The following is a 21529-nucleotide window of genomic DNA, read 5'->3' as shown; positions in this document are numbered from 1 at the left end:
TGTGTAAATCAGTAAAATCTCTAAGAAAGACTGACTTCCTAAAATTGCCAATGTATATGCACTTTGGTCATATTATTTTATAACTGTATTATCTTGCAGATATATTTGTAATGTAAAATTGTATACTATTACACTGAAAACGAAACCATCTAAAGTGTGATAATATGCAGTGGCTGAAAACATACAGAAAACAAAAAAGTAAATAGAAAACAAACAAAAAATAAAGAAAACTCTTTATAGATTCATAGAGAATGAAGTACAAAATATATAGTTAAGAGACTAAAACTGTGTTACATATACACGTAAAGACCAGTCTGCATAATATGCTAACATGGGAGTTTTTATAATAAGGTTGTTTGTCTTTGAATGGATATACAAGAAACTGGAAATACTGGTTGAATCCGATTACCTTGACATCAAGCTTTCAATGAGATGTGTTATGAAAATTTCTTTCCTCCCAAATTAAAATAATAAGTAAGTAGAGAAATAAAATTAGTTATTGACCACTGTAATATTTGGAAGGCAGTAATAAGTAAAGCACCTTAATTACTACAGATACATAGTCAATTATAGGGTATTACTAATAATTCTCTAAACTTGTGTTTTGTTTCACTAGACAGATTGTATATTTAGGCTTAATAGTTCTTTCAGCTAATGTAGCAAGAACATTTCCCTATGCTATTCCAATACTCCCCAAACATGATTTTCAATGATTATGTTATTACAGTCATACTGAATAATTTATTTCACTATTTATCAGTGTTGGATAGTTATATTATTTTAAAACTTTCATCCTATAATAGACAACTATGGAAACATTTTATTTGTATTTTAGGTTTCATACTTACAATTGACTTTTCAATATAGGATTTTAATCAAGTGTATGCTAAGGGTGTCCTGTATTATTTAGGATATTAATGGTATATAAAAATAAAGTGACTAGCTCACAACATCCTTTTCAGCACTAATAAACAAAGTGTGGCATTTCATAGTTGTTTTAAACTATCAATGGCTTTGAGTACTTATTAATGTGTTCATTACTTATTTGCATCTCTCTGTGTGTATGTGCCTGTATTATTTTTAGTGCATGTCTTCCACTATTTATTAGGAGTTTCTAATATTTTCTTATCAATTTATATTTAAGTTACTAGTTATTTTTATATAATGTATTTTATATTGATGTTATTAATCCTTTGTCCATTATTATTTCTTTTTTGTACTGGAAGTTGAACTCAGAGGCATTATATTTCTGAGCTACATGTACAGCCCTATCTTACTTTGTATTTTGAAACAGGATCTCACTAAATTGCTGTGGATCTTTCTAAGTTTCTTAAGCTTGCATAAAACCTACAAATCTCCTGTCCCCATCTCTCAAGTAGTGGAATGACAAGCACCATGCCACCAGGTCTGGCTCTTTACTCATTATTTATTATAAATATTTTTACCTTCCTTGTTTGAAAGGTCTTCTATTATTTTAACCATTTAAGTTTATTTGTTAAATAAGATTATAGTTATACTTCACATTTGTTCAAATGGCTAATAAATATATGAAAAAATGTTCAACATCATGAGTAATCAGAGAGGCACAAATCTTTTTTTGTATTTTATCTTTAAAAATATTATTTGTGAATAAATGGTTTGAGGCAAAAGTAAAAAAAATGATTGTTTTTCTCAGAGATAATTGTTTCTCATTACTTTTAAAAAATGTCTCTTTGTTTGGTTTTGTTGTTATTTTTGTTTCTGGTAGGGGAATTTCTCACTTTTAAATGAGAAAAACTCCATTCAGCTGCTAGCATCTTAGAAAATGTCTTTCACCATATTATAGGAGCTACTGCTTTATTTCTTACATTTTGGCTTTGATTTTTTACAGAGAAATGAAGTAAAATGCTTTGAAACATTTCTCTACTTAATCTCTCTGTACTTGCCTAATTGTCTCAAGGTATAATTCTGTATGGATCATAGATATGACTTTAGCATAGCTCTATGTGTTACAGTTTCTTGGATCTTACAATTTGGTGAATGCCTTTTTTCCATTGGTGTCCTTTCCTTTCTATAGATTTTAATTGAAAAATAAAAGATAGAAAATTAGATAATGATAGTTTAGAGTTACCTAAACTTGGAAATGTCAAGTTTAAGTTAATTAAAAATATTTAAATAGCCGGGCGTGGTGGCGCACGCTTGTAATCCGAGCACTTGGGAGGTGGAGACAGGAGGATCGCATAGGTTCGAAGCCAGCTGTGCTGGCTTAAGAAACCCTGTTTCCAAATAAAAATATAAAAAATAGGTCTGGGAGTGTAACCCGGAGGTAGAAGGGCTCCCAGGAAATCCAGTACCACAAAAAAAATTTATATATATTTAAATAAAAATGGCCATTCTACCAAATGTGATCTACAGAGTCAATGCAGTTCTTATCAAAATAACAATTTCATACATCATGGATCTAGAAAAATCAGTCCTAAATATTATATGGAAAAACAGAAGACCCAGAATAGTCAAAGAAATTCTCAGCAATATGAACCATATAGGAAGCATCACAATTCCTGTCTTTAAATTATTCTATAGAGCTACAGTAATAAAATCAGCATAGTATTGGCACAAAAACAAACACACGGACAAATGGAACCAGATAGATTATACAGGAACAAATTCATACACTTACAGCCAATTAAATTTTGATTAAGGTGCTAAACACATACATGTTGGAGAAAAAATAACCTTTTCAACAAATGTTGGGAAAACTATTTCTAGAAAAATGAAGTTAAGTTCTTATCTCTCACCCTGCACAAGAGTCAAATTGAAATGGATCAAAGATCTTGAAATTAAAGCAGAAACTTTTAAGTTACTAGAGGTGGATATAGGTTCAACAATTCAACATGTAGGTACTGGCTTCCTCAATAAGATCCTTAAAGTTCTGAAATTAAAATAAGAATTAATAAATGGAATAACATTAAACTAAAAAGCTTCTGCTCATCAAAGGAAACCATCATGAATCTAAAACTGAATCTGTTGAATGGGAGAAGATCTTTGCCAGCTCTTCTTTTGATAAAGGACTAATATCTAGAATATACAAAGAACTTAAAAAACCTTCAAAAGCAAATAATCCAATCAATAAATGGCAAAGGAACTAAATAGACACTTTACAAAAAAAGAGATACAAATGAAAAAATGAAAGACATGAAAAAAAAATCAATATCATTAGCAATCAGGGAGATGCAAACTACGCTGAAATTCCATCTAACCCCAATCAGAAAAGCAATCATCAAGAAGTCAAACTTCAATAAATGCTGCCAGGAATGTAGGAAAATAGGAACTCTTCTACACTGTAGGAATTGCAAATTAGTGCATCTGTTATGGAGATCAGTGTGGAGATTCCTCAGAAAATTCAGAATGGTTACCCCATACCAACCAGCTATAGCACTCCTGGGTATATTTCCAAAGGGAATGAAATCAGAAATTATAGTGATACATACATTTACATGTTTATAGCAACATAATTTACAATAGCCACATTTTGGAACCAACCTAGGTGTCCATCAAGAGAAGAATGGATTAAAAATTATCAGATATACACACAATGGAATTTTATTCTGCAATAAAAAGAATAGCATAATGTAATTTTCAGGAAAATGAATGAACCTATAGACCATTATGTTAAGTGAGATTAACGAGTCACAGAAAGTAAAGGGTCATATGTTTTTCTCATATGCAGAAGCTAGGAGAAATTAGGATACCAGAGAAACTCTAGGTAATGAAGGAGAAACTCCAGTGGAGACAAGGAGGTGGTCAGGGAGAAAGGGGGAAGGAGAGGAACAATCAATGGAGGAATTACCTTCATATCACTACACATAATGTACATATGTGAAAATATCAGTGTCAACCTCAGTACCCTATATGAAAAAGAGGAAACAGGGAGGAAACTAGAGGAAAGCCCACCAAGTGCTATGTGCATATATGTCACCGTTATTATGAACTACATGATGATGTGAAACTAGAATGCAACAATAAAAACCATAATCATAATAAATATTAGTTATTTTTGAAGGATAGATTATTTTAAAGGTTGGTTTAGTCTCAAGAAATTGTATAATTCATATTTTTATTATTTATTTATTTTTCCTTGAAGAGCATTTGGAATCCTTTTTTAGCATACTTTTGTTATTTCTTAAAGGCCTAAAACATATTTAGTCAGTTATTGGTAAGCATCTGTCAATTTTAATAAAGTGTTACTGTTAGAAATCTGAATTTTGGTGTCTTTGTGTTGTGCTCTCTCATGCACGGAGAATGCAAGGCAGCCTTCATAGCATTTAAACCTCAAGTAAAAACAAGGGTCTCAAAATTCCAGGTTGTTTAAGCACAGTGCTTGGGTTTAGGGTTTTTATGTTGATGAATAAAACCATAATTAAAATTTCATTTCATTTGAGATTTTTGTATTTTTGTTCTCTTTTTAATTCACTTTTCCTCTCTTGTTTTTCATTGTTAAAATTCCATGAAAACTAAAAGTTTTACTCCCTCTTTGAGGTAGAGCATAGAGAAAAGGCTCACAATCTAAGCTGCTTGTACTCCTCAACTGAAGAGGTCCTCCTTGCCAGAGTGATTTGGCCAAGCCCAATAACTAGGAAATGGCATAGGGTTTGGAGCAAAAGGATAAGTGTGTAGTATTTATTTATTTATTTATTTATTGTGATTCCAATTCTACTTCCTGTGACTACATGTAGCAGCAGTAGGTAGCTAATCATGGATTCAGGGTGTGAAGGCCCCAACTGACTGGTTTACTATATTTCATCAGAGTTCATTCCAAAGCAAACAGAACGTAACATAGCAATAATCTGTACTTATGTTAATATGATATGTTTATATGTAACATGACAATTATACTGGTCATGACCTCCAAATAAACTCAGTGTAGAAATCATGTACATATGTTATTTGTCCAGAAACTTCTTGTGTAAGTATTCTGTGTTGCATTTGTACTACTGCTGTTATTACAGTTGTGATCCTAACAGCCACTGTATTTTTAAACATTTATTTATTTATTTATTTATTATTTATTTATTTTTTTTTGCCTGTCTGGAGATGGAACCCAGGGGCATTTGACCTCCCAGCTACACCCCCTGCCCTATTTATTATTCTTTATTGTGAAACTGGGTCTCACTGAGTTGCAAAGGGCCTCACTAAGTATATATATATATATATATATATATATATATAGAGAGAGAGAGAGAGAGAGAGAGAGAGAGAGAGAGGGCGAGAGGTACTTGGGATAGAATCCAGAGGCATTCTACCTCCAAGCTACACCCCCAGCCCTATTTGTTTATGCTTTATTTTATTTATTTATTTATTTATTTATTTATTTATTTATTTATTTATTGGTGGTGCTGAGGTTCCTGGAAACCCTTCTCCGGGCTACACTCCAAGACCTACTTTATATTTTTATTTGGAAACAAGGTTTCTTAAGCCAGCAAGGCTGGCTTTGAACCTGTATGATCCTCCTGTCTCCGCCTCCCAAGCGCAGGGATTACAAGCAGGCATCACCACGCCCAGCCTATTTTTTCATACTTTATTTTGAAACAGGATCTCACTAAGTTACAGAGGGCCTTACTAAGTAGCTGAGGTAGACTGCAAACTGCCATCTTTCTGTCTCATATGAATCTTATATTCTTTTTTTTTTCCTTTTTTTTTTTTCATGAGTCTGGGGATGGAACTCAGGGGGTATTCGACCTCTGAACCACATCCCTTGCCCTATTTTTATTCTTTATTGAAACAGAGTCTCACTAAGTTGCAGAGGGCCTCACTAAGTAGCTGAGGCTGTTCTTGAACCGCGATCCTCTGGTCTCAGCCTCCTGAATGCTGGGATTACAAGCATGTGCCACCACACCTGGCTTGAATCTTATATTCCAATGAAGAAAAAAAAATTTTTTTTTTTTTTGGTGGTACTGGGGTTTCTGGAAACCCTTCTACCTTCGGGCTATACTCCCAAACCTATGTTTTTTTTTTTGTTTTTTTTTTTAAACAGGGTCACTTAAGCCAGCAAGGCGGGCTTCGAACCAGTACCATCCTCCTGTCTCCGCCTCCCAAGCGTGGGGATTACAAGCATGTACCACCATGCCCTGATGAAGAAAGATATTTTTATAAGCAAATATAGTCAATAAAATATTATGTGTGTTTGATTAGCCTGCTTATATTACAGCAGCAACACTAAATGAGGGTTGAGGAACTGGACCATTAGGACGCTTAGGAAAAAGCTCATCTAATTCATTGTTACTCACTTAATCATCGTGTCAACTATATAATTATGTCTCCTGTATATGTGGTAATAGGTATCAATAATACTTAATGATACATTAAACTTGAAAATTTGTGGCAGAAAGTTATTTTTGTGTAACAAATCCCTAGACGATGAAATATTATAGTTAAAACTCAAAGGTCAAATTTTTAAGTCACATTTAAAATGTATTGGACAAATTTTATATTTTCTTTTTTATTGACTTCAGTTATCATGCAAATCTCAGTTTATCTTTAATTCTCCAATTCACTGACATTTAGGATGGTTTCTGTGAAAAGAAAGAAAAAAGTAAAGGATACACAGAGGCACCCATGTGGTGTAGGTTTGCTTCTAGGCTTCTCTTCAATTTTGTCGACATGCCTGTTAGAATCCCATGAGTCTAGTCAAATTTACTTTTCCTTGATTCAGGTTTCTAAAGAGTAAGTTAATATCACATGAAAAACGGTAATTCTTACTTTGGAGTTTTGGTTAAATAGTTTCAATTTAACAATGAATATCATCAATTAAGAAAATGAGATGTTTCTTTTTTAGGGCTTAAATGTAAGTGTGGAGATATATATTCTTTTATCTTTTTTGTATGGTACATGAGATTGAACCCAGGAGTAGTATACCTCTGAACTACATGGCCAGTCCTATTTCATTTTTTGGAAAGAGTTTCTTGTTAGGTTACTGAAGGTCTCACAAAGCTTCCAAGGTTGCTCTCAAACCTGCTGTCCTCCTGCCTCAGCCTCCCAAGTATTGGAATGAAATGTGTGCACCACTGAGCCCGACATTCAGTTAGTATCTTTTTATTGTTTCTCTCTTTGAATAAAAGTAATTGAAAATTTTAAACAAACTCCAGTTATTTATAAAATGAATAGCTTTGCAAAAACATCGACACTGGGCCCTTTTGAGAAAACACCAGGACCACCACTTACTGTTCTCACTTAACATTCAGTCTCGAGTTAATGAGCAAGTTTAAACGTATGAAAATACTTGGAACAGTCTGTCTGACCATAAACTATACTAGAAATCCTCTTTAAGATCAATTGTCTCAAAGGATTCTGAGAATCCCTAAGAGCAATGCAGCCTGCTGCCTCCCCTGCTTGGTACAGTAACAGCAGTAACATTTTAGTAGAGCATAATGTTCTTTAATAACTCTGTAGTCTGTACTGGATATCAACCTTCTGAAGGTTAAATAACAATGTTCAATTGTCCAAGTGATTTTTTACTAGATTCAGAAAAACTAATTACTTTATATCTCCTACTTTTAATGTGATTTTCATGGTGAGAATCCCTGGAGAACAATACATTTCACTGGCTAGAAAATACAAAGGATGATAAGAAAATAATCCAATCCATATCAAATAAAAATTAAAGTGAGGCAAAAATATTTGGTAGCATGGGGCAGTAAAAATGCATTGGACCTGTGAAGTGATTTTTGGAATAAAATTGCTTGAAAGAGATGTGCTTTGTCTTTTCAAAAATATTTTGGTTTTGATGTGTGGTTAGGTGATTTGGTGGCTGTATAGCTTGAATTGCTGTCAAGCCACTAGTAATTACTGGGCTAGTAGGATTTTAGCATGCTCTTGGGATTAGAAAATTCCAGTAAGAGACTCAGTTGCACATGAGAGAACTGTTGAGACACACAGGCTAAGAGGGATGTGCCACAGAGTAGCTTCATAGCTATTGTGAAGTGTATAAAGCACCTTTCAACAATCTCTTATTATGAAAGATCTGCTTGACTTCCTCCAAAGCCCCTGGTGCCAAAATCCAACAGCCTGGAACCCTCTTAAAGCATCTGCCAGGAATTACATCAGATTCTACCCAGAGAACACAGAAACATATGAGCAGCGCCTTTCAGTAGCCAAGAGACAGAATACAGGAAGGGCATAAATATAAATTTAGCAGCTGTCTGGAAGGAAATATTCCTGCATCTCTCCTCAGCTGCAGAGAAGAAAGAGAGTAAAAGAAAATTTTATCATTTATTTATAGCACTTGGTTGAGATACCTTGAATATGAGCAAAGTAGCCACAGTACAAATATCATTGAAAGGGAAATTAAGCTAGCAGAAAAGAGTAGATTGCAAAGAAAATGATGTTACTGACAATAGTTGCAAATCAGGTTCTTGTGTGGATTTTTTTGTTCCATTGAACCCTCCTGGACTCCATTTGTTAATCCAAGAACTAAAGATATTGTGATGATGGCCCATGTTGGTGAACATTTGTTAAGAAGTTTGAGAAGCTAATTTTAAGTGGAAAATATATACACATACTCTATTCATATTCATATTTGGAAACAGATGTTAATGTTGAATAAATATTTAGAATTGTGAACAAATATCATATAAACCGTAGTTTGCTATTGGGTGATCATTCCTTCAATGTTCAGTTAAAAAGCATTTCTGCACCTTTACTGGATATTTGGAAAAAATAAACAATAAGAGATTGTTACTGAAACTAGAGAGTATAACATTTATTTTAGGTAGGTTGAAATAACAAAAATGTGTAATTGGACATACTTTCATTCTGAGGAAAAAAACCAGCAACCATACTGTGACCATGCCATTGCAGAGTTAATCTTTAGGCTACTGTGGTCTATAGGCTAAAAATAAAAAAAAGAAATGAGATGATGTATGTAAAGTCTGGTGCATTGAGGATATTTATTTATTTTTCTTTTAAAGTATTTTACTTAATGAAGAAAGTAATTGAAAACTTCAGATGCTGAGGTTACTAAAATCTTCAGTACAAGAAGATATTTTGAGAGAAGAGAGACTACAGTCACACAATTTTTATTACAGTATATTATTATAATTGTTTCATTTTATTATTAGTTATTCCTATAAATCTTCGACTATGCCTGTTTTAACTCAAATTGTATCATAGGCATGTATGCATTATAAAAAGCATGGTATATATTTGGTTTGGTGTTGTATGTGATTTCAGGCACCCACTGTGTATCTTGAAATGAATTACCTATGGACATAGCAGAGGAAGAATCACTTCCTTCCCTCTATGAGGGAAAACTTTCCTCCACTGAAAACAGAAGACTAGCAGCAAATTTAAGCAAAAGCAAATATACATACCGGCACATATAAAGAATTTCTTGTGAAGAAAAACAAACAAAACTGACCCTGCAGGAGTCTGCCACATAGTTGAATAGTGGTGAAATAAAATCGTAACCAGGGTGATGAGGTATCTACTCATGGGTACAACGACTTTCAGATATTTAGATTTTTTGTTGTTGTTTGTTTTGGTGGTACTGGGGTTCCTAGAAACCCTTCTACCTCCAGGATACACTCCCACGGGCTACACTCCCAGACCTATTTTTTAACATTTTTACTTGGAAACAGGGTCTCTGAAGCCAGCGAGGCTGGCTCCAAACCAGAGCCATCCTCCTGTCTCCACCTCCCAAGCACAGGGATTACAAGCGTGCACCACCATGCCTGACGTCAGATATTTAGATATTTAGAAAATGACAATTTCCTTGCACCAAAGATAGCTTTAAATTTCCTTGAGGCAAATAATGGGACTAAGAGCCACTCAGCACTGTGAGTCACTATACTTTGTCCAACCTTTTTTTTTTCTTCTGCCAAGATGGAGAAGGAGCAGAAAATTGGGGGTCAATAGAGTTGGAGGATATATATCTATGATTTAAGATACAGTGCAACAATTCTTTGTGGACTTCAGATTATTTTTCTAATAATTTTCTAAAGAATTCAGAAGCCAATTAAAGCACACATTTTTTTCCTTAAAAAAAATACTGGAATTTTTACCCATTATAGACATGCCTATTTCAAGCAGCCACTTCAATGTACCAGAGGAAGACTTCTATGTGTAAATTTTCATAAATCTGATCACTCTCATCTTTGTGGTCCTACCTAGTGAGTTGTATTATTGTTGATAGAATATTTAAGATCAATAAACCTTGTGTTTCCTGATCTGTCTCTTCTACTTTGTCCAGAGATAATGTCTACTTTTTTCTATTTTTATTTTAAACTGATATGTAAAAACAGGATTGTGAGATACCTGTTTCTTACAATGACTTCCTCATTTCTGTATTCTCAGTCCTTTCCATAGTGCCTATCCCATTCTGCAAATATTTTTTGAGCTGTATTGATTCGTAGGAAGAGGAACTCATTTATATACAAGCACATTATAAATTCTCTTATTTCCTTCTGGAACCCAGATTAGAATAAAAAATGGATTTTTGTGTTACAAGGAGTCACAAACTAATTTGTTGACAAGGACTCTTGAAGAAAAGGAAATGTGGCAGAGAGGTAATTATTTTGCTAATTCAAGTTAATTACCACCCATTACTCTTTATTTCTCAGTCAGAATTTTCAAGTTAACTGTATTCAGAATCTTGCTTTAATACCAAACAAGATAAAATGCACAGGGCTTCCTTCTACCTTTGCCTTTAAGATGAGGCAACAGATTTTAGATCCTCATCATGAGAAATTAGACTACCGTCGTTAATCTTTTTTGTTTTAATTCTTATTTTACCTGGTATCTCTACTTTCATGTTTTAAGCAGGAAAGTTTCATAATTATTTATAGAACAATCTAGGTTTTAAGTAGCTAGCAAGTTGTTGGAATTCTCAGACAATGTCTTATAATACTTTTGGTTGGCAGAAGAAAAGACTGATTTGCTCTCCTTGAAGCAAAAATGTGTACTTGAAAAAAGGAAGCCATGCTGAGTATTAGAACTTGGGGCTGTAATGTTGGCTGGCCCCGAGGCTATTGTAAGCCATGTCTTGAGTGGAGTTGGCATTCTCTGTCTCCTATTTTTCACTCGAGCACATTTTGAAAGAAGTGCTTCCTTCTCTTTTCTTTGTTTTTGCCCGACATACCCTCCAGATGAGCTAGCCTATTTTGTTGCCTCTTACAGTGGTGAAAAAGCAGTCAAGAGTTTCTGAAGTTTCCATGTCCTCTCTTTCTCAGTTTAACTTCCAAATTTAGAGAAGAAATTTATTGGCTAGATCTTGGCCATGTTCCTATGAAGCAGGATTTCACTAAGTTGCTGAGCGGCTCATGAAATTGCTGAGGTTGCCCTTGAACTTGTAATCGTCCTGTCTCAGCCTCCCAAGCATTGCAGTTATAGGTATGAGCCACCATCCTTGGCTTAGGTGAATTTATTTTCTTTTCTTTCTTTCTTTTTTTTTTTTTTTTTTTTTTTTTTTTTTTTTTGCGGTACTGGGGATGGATCCAGGGGCATTCTTCCTCCAAGCTACACCCCCAGCCCAATTTTTTATTCTTTATTTTGAAACAGGGTCTCACTGAGTTGCAAAGGGCCTCAATAAATAGCTGAGGCTGTTTGCAGACCACAATCCTCCTGTATCATCCTCTCAAATGCTGGGATTACAACCATGCAACACCATGCCTGGCTTAGATAAAATATTCAATATTCATTTTATTATTACATATATAATAGTACAGGGCATTTGAGACTATTGGGGTGAGGGTCTGCATTTTTAATTCACAAAGTATAAAGAGGGGGAGCAGTAGGTACTGCTATCTATATACTATCCATGTTTGTTTAGATAAATTTTTCTTTTCTGGACAAAAAAATTCAGAATTGTTTGTGATTTGTTATGTTTTCATTACTTGGAAAATTAATTATTACTGTGAGAAAATGACTTATTTTTCTCTCTACTTTGCACCACCCCTCCTTCCTCTGGTATTCTTAACTTTAACTGCAGTATAACTGGTAATACCCAAAGTTTTACTGCCTCACAGTTTCATGTTCATGAAATATAGACAATCCATGCTCTTAGTCTTCTTGAAAACCTCAAACAGCAATGTGTTTCAATGAAGCATTGATTTAACCAGTGAACATTTTTATGCCTGCGGTTCCCCTAGATATTGGCATTCTCTTTGCTCAGATAACAAGATGTACACCTAAGTTCACAAGTCATATTCTTGCAATCTTCCATGAGGTGTTTCCACTCCTTCCCCCAAGGGATTTCCTTTCCTGGAAATCGATCCCTTGTTTCCCTGCTATTAGGCATTATCAGATTTAGTTGTAACAGGTGTGTGGCAGGTGTCTGTTCTAATATCTTCCAGCTGCAGTTAAGGCCAGCTGCACTTCTACATGAACCACAGCTGGTAAATGCCAGCTCCATAATGATGGTTTTATAAGCTGCTTACATATGTACCTATATACCTATGTTTTCCAAATATATATATATATATATTCCAGATAAACAGTAACTGGATTTCTATCAATTGAAGTAAGTAAGGGAGTTTCTCAGAAATCTTGCTGGGTGATTTATGGGATAAATATGTGCCTACCATCTTAAAAGACATACCTTTTAGCCTTCTCCATGAGACATTAATCTAGGTGGCAGGTGATTATGTAGCAACTGAGTTTACTCTTTCACTCTTTCTAAGAAGGCTGTCCAGACAGACAGACAGACCTGTTTGTGGTCCATTCTGGATCAGTACTCACAGGGAACAAGTTTCCTTGCTCCCCTCCTTTTCTTACCAAAATGACATCAGCTGATAGATAAATGTGTCAGTGGAAATCGTGGTGGTTTTACAGAAACTCAGGAAACTCTGATGAATAATAGAACATCTTTGGTAGGAGCCTAAACCTCTATTTCTTAATGGAAATAGAATTTATTTTTGGGCAATAGATAGAGTTTGATGCTTTGCAAATTGTAGGTGTTTGAAATGCCAAATAGCTATAGATGCTCCTTTTGTGCATCTGAGGCATTAAGCTTTCTTTTCTTTCTTTCTTTTTTTTTTTTTTTTGCTAAAAGGCAAAACTAACCAAATGACAAAATTCAAGGCTCCAATTTTACATGAGCACGTTGACTCCTACAAGACAGCGTTGTAAGTAAAGTTTCTTTCGATTTGTCCACATTTATGTGATGCATTTTAGAAAGATTTGTTATTTTCACAAACTGCTCCACTCTGACTATAACAAAGGTAAAAATGAGCTAGGACTTCAACCCTAATTCTGTGAATAAAATAATTAGCATAGTAACAGTTTCACTTTCAAAAAAAAGAGGAAAGCTTTTTTTGAGTGATAATGGACATAGTAGAAATAAAAGATAATCCTGCTAATAACCATAAGAAAACAGAAGGTGAAGCACTGGCAATAAAACAGCGGTAATTATCTATTTTATGGTGCAAGTAGTTCCTTTCTTTGATCACAGGAGAGCACTGTTCATCTTTGGAACATTTCGTTTCAAGGGAATGACTGGAGCTTTCGTGATCCAACTGAGGTTTGATGTGGCAAATTATATAGCCCTTATTATTGAATCATAGCTATAAAAGAGTAATATATTTTTCTCATAGTATAAAACTATATATATGCACAAGACTGTCAGCTATCAGCATGCTAGCCTTGAAATAAGTGGGCAAAGTTGTATTTGTATGAAAGTTTCTACTGTGGAGATGCAGGGTTCTGAAAGATCCCAATAATATACAAGATGCATTTCCTTTCAGAAAGAGAAGTAATTACATCATGCTTTGTAATTCAAGTGTTTCATTGAAGAACTGATCTCAACCAAGTGCAGAATTCATAACATTTAACACAATTATTCAGTAAATATAAGTACCAAAAACAACTTATGAAAAATTTCAGTGGGCACAGTTTTTGCTTCTCAGTCAGGTAGCATTATACAAATCTTATTTCAGATTATTTTTTCTTCCCATAGGGCAGGGGAATTTATCAAAAGATGTGATTATTTCTCAGGAGGACAACTCACAAGAGATTTGATCACTTCTCACAAGAGCCATGGACAAGGAATATTATTCTGAGGATTATTTACCCAAAAAATGATAGTATTACTTAATCATTTAATATGCAGATATCGGTGCAAGCAGGGATTCACTTTAGTTATTTAAACTTAACATCTCTAGGTAAAAGTTGCTTTTATGAGTCTGATCTATTTTCCTTTATCACTTTCTAAAATTAACTCAACTTATCCTTGGTGATGGGAAGCTTCAGAACTGGAGATGAGGATGAGACTACAAAATCTATCATTCCTTCTCTCCTTTTTTTTTTTATTGGTGCATTGCAATTATACATCCAAATGAGATTCTGAGTGATAGAAGCATACATCCACACAGCACTGATGTGTTTTCCTCCAGGTCCCACTCTGCCTCCTTTCTTTACCTGTGTATAATATTGAAACTGGTATTGATAACTTTATATTTGTTTCTTAATGGTGCACTATGGTCTCACATTATAATATGGATCATGATGACAATGACATATATTCACACAGTGCTTGGTATCCCCGCTCACTTTCCCTTTCTCCCAATACTGAGTGTTCAGGATAACAATGTTATATTCACATATACACACATAGTCACACGTAGCTTTTTATTAATGAACCTCGGTCTTCTTTCTCCACTACCCTTCATTCCTGGCTTCACTGAAGTTTCCCCTTCATTATCTGAAGTCCCTGTGGTATCCCTAATACTTCCTAGCTTGAGTGTACTAGAGAAAACATATGTCCCTTCTCTTTCTATATTTAGCTAATCTCACTTAAAATAATGTTCTCCAGGTCTTTTCATCTTCTTATGAATGACATGATTTTGTCCTTCTTTATTGCTGAGTAGAATTCCATTGTGTGCATTTCTTATAATTTTGTAATCCATTCATCTGTTGATGGATACCTAGTTTGGTTCCATATTTTGACTATTGTGAATAGTGCTGATGTGAACATGGGTATGCATATGTTACTCTAGTTTTCTGATTTCAATCTCTTTGGAAAGATACCCACTAGTGGTATAGCTGGATTATATGGTGGATCCATTCCCATTTTTTTTAAGGAATATCCATAATGATCTCCATAGTGGGTAAACTACCTTGCACTCCCACCAACAGTGTAGACAAGTTCCTGTTTCCCCACATCCTTGCCAACATTTGTTGTTATTTGACTTCTTTATGCTTGCCACTCTGATTCGGATTAGATAGAATCTCAGTGTAGTTTTTATTTGCATCACCTTGATTACCAATGATGTTGAGCATGTTTTTATTAATCTATTGCCCATTAACAATTGGAATAGCATCAAACTAAAAAGTTTCTGCTTATCAAAGAACACCATCAAGAATCCAAAGAGAAAGCCTAGAGAATGGGAGGAAATTTCCCCAGCTACCACGTTCTACAAAGAGCTCAAAAGACTTTACACTAGCAAAACAAATAACTCAATCAAGAAATGGGCAACTGAATTGAATAGATACTTCATAAAAGATAACTTTGTATTTGAACATAGCATTGCTTGAAATGTTTCTTTCTTATGTCCTTCCATCTCCTTAATTCTTTAACCAGCTTGGATTTCAAGATTTATGTCTTTAAAATTGGATTTTACTTTGTGTAGAATTGTCACTGGTATTTATTGATAATTTAACCGATGGCATGAAAATCTCTGTCTCTTCAACTTCAGAATTCTCTGGAGTGCACTCTTGCAAAGCAGAAAACATTATCTAAGACAGTGGAAAAAGATGAAGCTCCTTGCTGGTTTGCAGCAGTCACTGTTAGAGCCTCCAGTTCTCCCTGGCCCATTCACACAGTTACAAGCAGTGAAGTTCAAGAAAGTTCCCATAAGACTAATTTCCCTCAAATATTTTATCAGCATAATTTCACAAATATTGTATTTGGTAAGTATCTAGAGTACTAATTTTCAAATTCTGATATCAGATGTCTCACCTTGGGTAGGTAGAGGCTGTGAGAAATAATAAAAATGTTTTATATCACATAGAATAAATTAGGCTGCACCATCATAGAAAGTAATCTAGAACAAGAGTAGAAAGTAAATATTCTTAAATAAATACTCTTAAGTAAGTAATCTAGAATAAGAATAGAAAGTAAATACTCTTAAGAATAAAATACATACTTTACTACTTGTGCATCACTGATACTTTATTTCTAGTCATGGATTTTACCAGATGCCAATGTCACATGTGGATTCCCACCCCCAAAGGACACGAGAAAGTATATAAATGGACATCGTAATGTTTTGGCATATGACAAATAAATTCCTTTAGTCCACCATTTTTCTGCTTTGGATTTATTTTAATATTCCAAAAGTACAGGGGTTGATATCTTCTTAGAAATGAAGTATCTAATCAGAGGTAGGGCAGGCTTTTGGATCAAATATACCTGGGCTAAGACATTCCACAGTCCCTGAACACCTTTTGTTTAAGGAAAACAACAACAGTGGGCATTTTGTGCTTAACATTAAATTTAGGAAATACAGAGATTCATATCTATATATATTAAGGTGACTTTTCTTCTTCATCTTTTGTATATATGACATCTGGCATGTATAACCTCAGATTCTTGTTTTATTCTTCAGTTCTTAAAGGCTCCATGTTGGCTGTATATGAAATATCATGCTGAGTGGCAGTGTATAGTGTTTACTGGTCAGTTTGTAGTGTTTTAAGAATCAAAAGCTTGCAAAGCAAAATTTTGTGTGTGTGATACTGGGGGTGATACCCAGTATCAGCCCTTGTGATACCCAGGGACTTTTCTACCTCCAGGTTATACTACCAGACCTATTTTATATTTTATTTGGAAACAGGGTCTCACTAAGTTGCTGAGAGCCTCACTCAGTAGCTGTGTGTGTCACCATGCCCAGCACAAAGTAGATTTAAGATTACAACAGAGATCCTATTTTACTAAGAGAATTTTGGTACTCATCAGATAAATAAGATTATGGACACTCAAACTGATAAGACTATGTAATTGGAAAAATATGTCCCAAATCGCATCTCAGAGATGGCACAGAGAAGTCACTCTTCTATCAAGATTAGTATTAGCTAAAGAAGTGTGGACTATACGTCTGGCTATTTCCAGACCTCAGATAATATTACTGACTCCAAGTATTCTACCATTCCTTTGTTTTAGTATCTCCTGATTTGAGACTTGAGAAGTACAATTTGATGAATGCAGCTTACCTATTTGCTAACTCATGCCTGGGAGCTTCACATGTGACTTTCTGGCATTTTCAAATTCTGTAGTATATGAGAAAATTTGTGAAGTAGGTTTTGTAAACTTTTGGAGGAATTTCAACTAATGAATAGTTAACATAAATGACATATACCTGTGTACCTTCACAATTGCCTACCTCCATATTGATCATCTGGGATGGAATTTTGGCCCTATGGCCAGATAAAGTTGGAGTAATTACACAAAAATCCTGTTATTATATGACATAACTATTTTAAAGAATGATGAGATAGTTAAATCATTATCATGATAATGCACTATCATGTTAAATTCTTTGAAAAAATAATTTAATATACATTTCAAACGTTCAATCCCCTAGTAGTGAAAAAGTTATATAATTCTAAGAATAAAGCAAAAATATTGAAAAGAGTTGTTAGAATATAAATAGAATTTATGGATCATGGCGAAATGCTGATTATTTTGTTATAAAATATGCACACTAAAAACAAACACGTGTAATATGTTTCAAGTCATGCTTCATGGAGGAGGACAGGATTTTTCTACATTCAATGAGTTGACTCTGTGAAACAAGCTTCTACTATTAAAAAAATAAATGGACTTTCACTTTGAAGTTGTTCAGTGATACTAGATATAGGCTATAAATATATTTTCAAAGCATTTTCAACACGGGTGTTTCTATTTTTCTTCACCGGAAGTGTAGTTAGAAAAAAGAAGAGTTTTCTTCACAAAGTCTTGTCCAACAGTAAAGTGGAATTGAAGGTTGTCAGGCCACTGGTCCAAATGGAAGAGCAGATACTGGCTGCTCATTCCTCCTAGGAGGATATCCTCAAGAGTCTCACTGGCTCCACCATATTCAAACTGTGCAAGAAAATAAAAGCTGTTGCTTAACTGCAGTAACTTCTCCATCATTTAGACAGAGTTTAACTCTTGGAAAAAATACTAGGACTTACCTAGATCCCAACCACAGCTTTTGATTTGCCAATATAAAATACTAGTATTTGTCTAAACACTTAGTATTGCCTAGATGCCTGTTTACTTTTCCCAAGTGACCACATTTTTTTACCCATTTAACTTTCTATCTTATGTACTTTCTCTACTTTTACTTTATCTTGGCTAAAAACAGAAATGAACAACTTCAAATTTTTTCTTTACAGTGGTTAATTAACAAATAAAATCTTTTATTTCCCTGGGCATGGTGGTGCCTGTGTAATCTCAGAGCTTGGGAGGCTGAGACAGGAATATCATAAATTCAAAGCCCACCTCAGCAACTTAGTGAGGCTCTCAGCAAACCAGTGAGACCCTGTTTTCAAATGAGAAATAAAATTAAGCTGTGGGTATAGTTTGGAGGTAGAGAGCCTCTGGGTTCAATTCCTAGTACAAAAAAATCTCTACTTCCTCCCTTTCCTTCCTCTTCTCTCCTTCCTTACTTCTGAACTTTTTCCCTCTTTTCTCATCCTCCCTTCTATACTTTTTCCTTCCTTCCTTCCTTCCTTCCTTCCTTCCTTCCTTCCTTCCTTCCTTCCTTCCTTCCTTCCTTTTCTCCCTCCTTTCCTCCTTCCCTCCCTCCCTCCCACATTGTTCTCTTGAAAAGGCCAAATACAATTATAAGCCATTCCTGAAAACTATAAGGAGAACAAAAAATACCTCTCAAATCATGGGTTTGAATAATCTTAGACAAATTGTTCTCTGACACTTAACTTTTTTATCTGTAATATAGGAGAAAAAAGCACCCATTTTTGAAGGAATCTATGTTATCTGCCTAACAGATAACAACCATTCCCTAAATAGCTATGAGTATTAATGTATCATTTAAAGAATATTTTAATTATTTTTTAAGTGTTCAAAATAAATTGTTGTATTTTTACCATCTAGAAAACACTAGTTCTTGTGTCTGGGCCTCCAAAACGCAGCTACTCTTAAAAACCGACAATCCTGAAAATGTATATAAGGTTATAAACTAGTGCTATTTCTGTGAGATGGAGTCTTTCATAACATTTTGTATCTATTTAAACTATATCTAAGTAAAATTAATTCTAGCTTCCACAGTGTTCTCAAATATTGACAAAGTCCCCATGAGTCAGTGGAAATGCTTTTGAAATTTTTCAAAAGCCATTCCACTCTGCTAGTCTTTATGTGGATATTGTTAGTCACTATTTGGTAAATCTGTAAATTTCTTGAAGTGTATTTTTCTGGTCATGTTTAAGGAATGACCATTCAACTTCTACTCCATCTGTGAGAGCTGGAAGCAGTCTGAAGTATGCCATGGATAACGAGAGCAGAGACTTCAGATAATAGAGCTTCTATTTTAGATTCCAGTTTGCAATAATGAATTTGACCTCTTGGATTCTCTCAGGAAATAAGTTCAGTTCAGCTGCATCAGGAAAAACACATTCGATGAACTGCATTGAATAGCTAACGTGGACCAACTGCCCATTTACAGCATAGTTTTTTTTTTAACTGTAGAATTACAGTTTTGGAGGTAGATAACACACATATGATGATAGTTTTAAGGAAGCCCTCAAAGCCTCTGGCCTTTGACCTTCTTTAGTGTATCTTTTATAAACTTTTTTTCAGCCTTTGAATAACACACTGAGGTTATTTAGAAATATTTTTTCTTGTTAGGATAAAACTAAAATTCGGGAAAAAGAAAACTAAGATATATGTTTATTAAGGTTCACTGATTTTTCATTATAGTTGAAGCATGTGGAAAGGATATATTAGATAGTAGGAAAATAGCAGACATTTGCTGTCCAACTACCATGGCTAGTGAGTCACAAGTACTTGGTAACAGCTGTCATAGATAAGACACTACTGCAGATATTCTCATTTTCTCAATAGAGATGCAAAAGTAGAAAATATTTTTTTTGTATTTTAGAAACTTCATTTCCATTGACAGCAGTGTTTCCATCTTAATGTATAAAAGTAGTTGAATTAATTGCAATTTTAGACTTGGGAGATAAGAACTACATTTTTGCATTTATTTTTGGATCCACTTGTTTTAATGAGATTCTTTTAAACTCATTTCCACCTGGGGATATAGATAGAACAGTAAAAGAGCTTACTCTAAAGGATCAATAAGTTTTCAAGGAATGAAATAAATATAAAAACTATAGCTTCCTTTTTTGAATTCTATGCAATAGTTTTCTTCCTTCCTTCTTTTTTTTCTTTCTTTTATGTGGTAATGGGGGTTGAACCCAAGGACATCCTACATCTTAGTTATATGCCTATACTTTTCTATTTTTTAGTTTGAAACATAGTCTGGCTAAGTTGCTGTGTATGTTGTCTTCAAATCTGTAATTCTATTATCTCAGTTTACCAAATACTGTGGTTACAGTGTGACAATGTGGTTGGCATATTCAATGATTTTTTGAATAATTGTGTAATACTCTCACAATATTTTCTGGCAGAACCTAAAAGCATATCCCATTTTCAAAAGTCAGCTAGAGACAGCTTTTCTGAACTCATGCAAAGTAATCTATAAAAAGAGAAAACAGTGATTTTTTCTCACCTTAACTAAACTAACTAGTCTTTACTGTTCTCAATAGTTCAAGTAAAAATAAAATCTGTGAGGCAAGAAATTATCATACCAGTGAAAATCACTTGTCATCTTGGAACAGCGTATTGTTTATTTGGTCTTTAATCTCTGTATTAACTAGAGTTTATGAGAACTATAAAGCAAGAATCTGTCCCCTGTTGAAGTGTTCCCTGGATATGGGTGGATATGGACTGACCTGGTTCTTCTCATTTTTTGCTTGTATTTCATAAGAATAACTAGAATATGCAGGAAATGCAATGTCCAGAGATAAAGCAGAACTGTACGAAACAGTCCTGACCTTTTTCCTGTTGCTTGTAGAGAAAATAACATCTTTAGTTAAGAGAAAGTGACCAAAACATCCTGTACTTTTGTCCCTCTCTGCCCTAAAAGTAGAATGTCCTTCTGGCTTTTCCCAGAGATTCTCAATTTCTAAGGTATATAAGCAGGGCCCACTACCTTTTATGATCCCTTAGCTGCTGTCCACTTGGAGCATGTGCAATGAAGACTCTTTCACCTCAAGCAGATGTTCAAAGCCTGGGGGACTGGGATATAGTGGGTCATAGACTCCCTTTATTCCTTGAGCCTATCTGCAAATAACAAATCTGTTTCATGTAATGTGCTACATATGAGTGTATTCTGCTCCACTGGACTCAAAACAAGTTGGTAACCATTATACAGTGAATCTGCTCTACTCCACCCCACCCCAAGCTCTTCAACTTCCTATGATCCCAAGATTGAAGATTAATACTACTAATCTTTGATGAAATTATTTAATCAAATTACTTTTTTTGGTGGTACTGGGG

At 34.4% G+C, this 21529-nt stretch overlaps 1 pseudogene across 1 annotated transcript in view; it reads left to right on the top strand.

Annotated features, from left to right (window-relative positions):
* Window positions 1-19483, top strand: part of LOC308262277 (large ribosomal subunit protein uL30-like) — a 147985-nt pseudogene extending 128502 nt beyond the window's left edge. Inside the window, exon 4 of the transcript in view lies at window positions 19396-19483. The product of the transcript in view is annotated as a large ribosomal subunit protein uL30-like (transcript). The remainder of the gene's footprint in view (window positions 1-19395) is intronic.
* Window positions 19484-21529: the final 2046 nt, after the last annotated feature.

The sequence above is a fragment of the Muscardinus avellanarius genome, assembly GCF_963383645.1.
Source record: "Muscardinus avellanarius genome assembly, chromosome: 4".
Classification (NCBI taxonomy): Eukaryota; Metazoa; Chordata; class Mammalia; order Rodentia; family Gliridae; genus Muscardinus; species Muscardinus avellanarius.
This window is presented reverse-complemented; position numbering and strand designations above follow the sequence as displayed.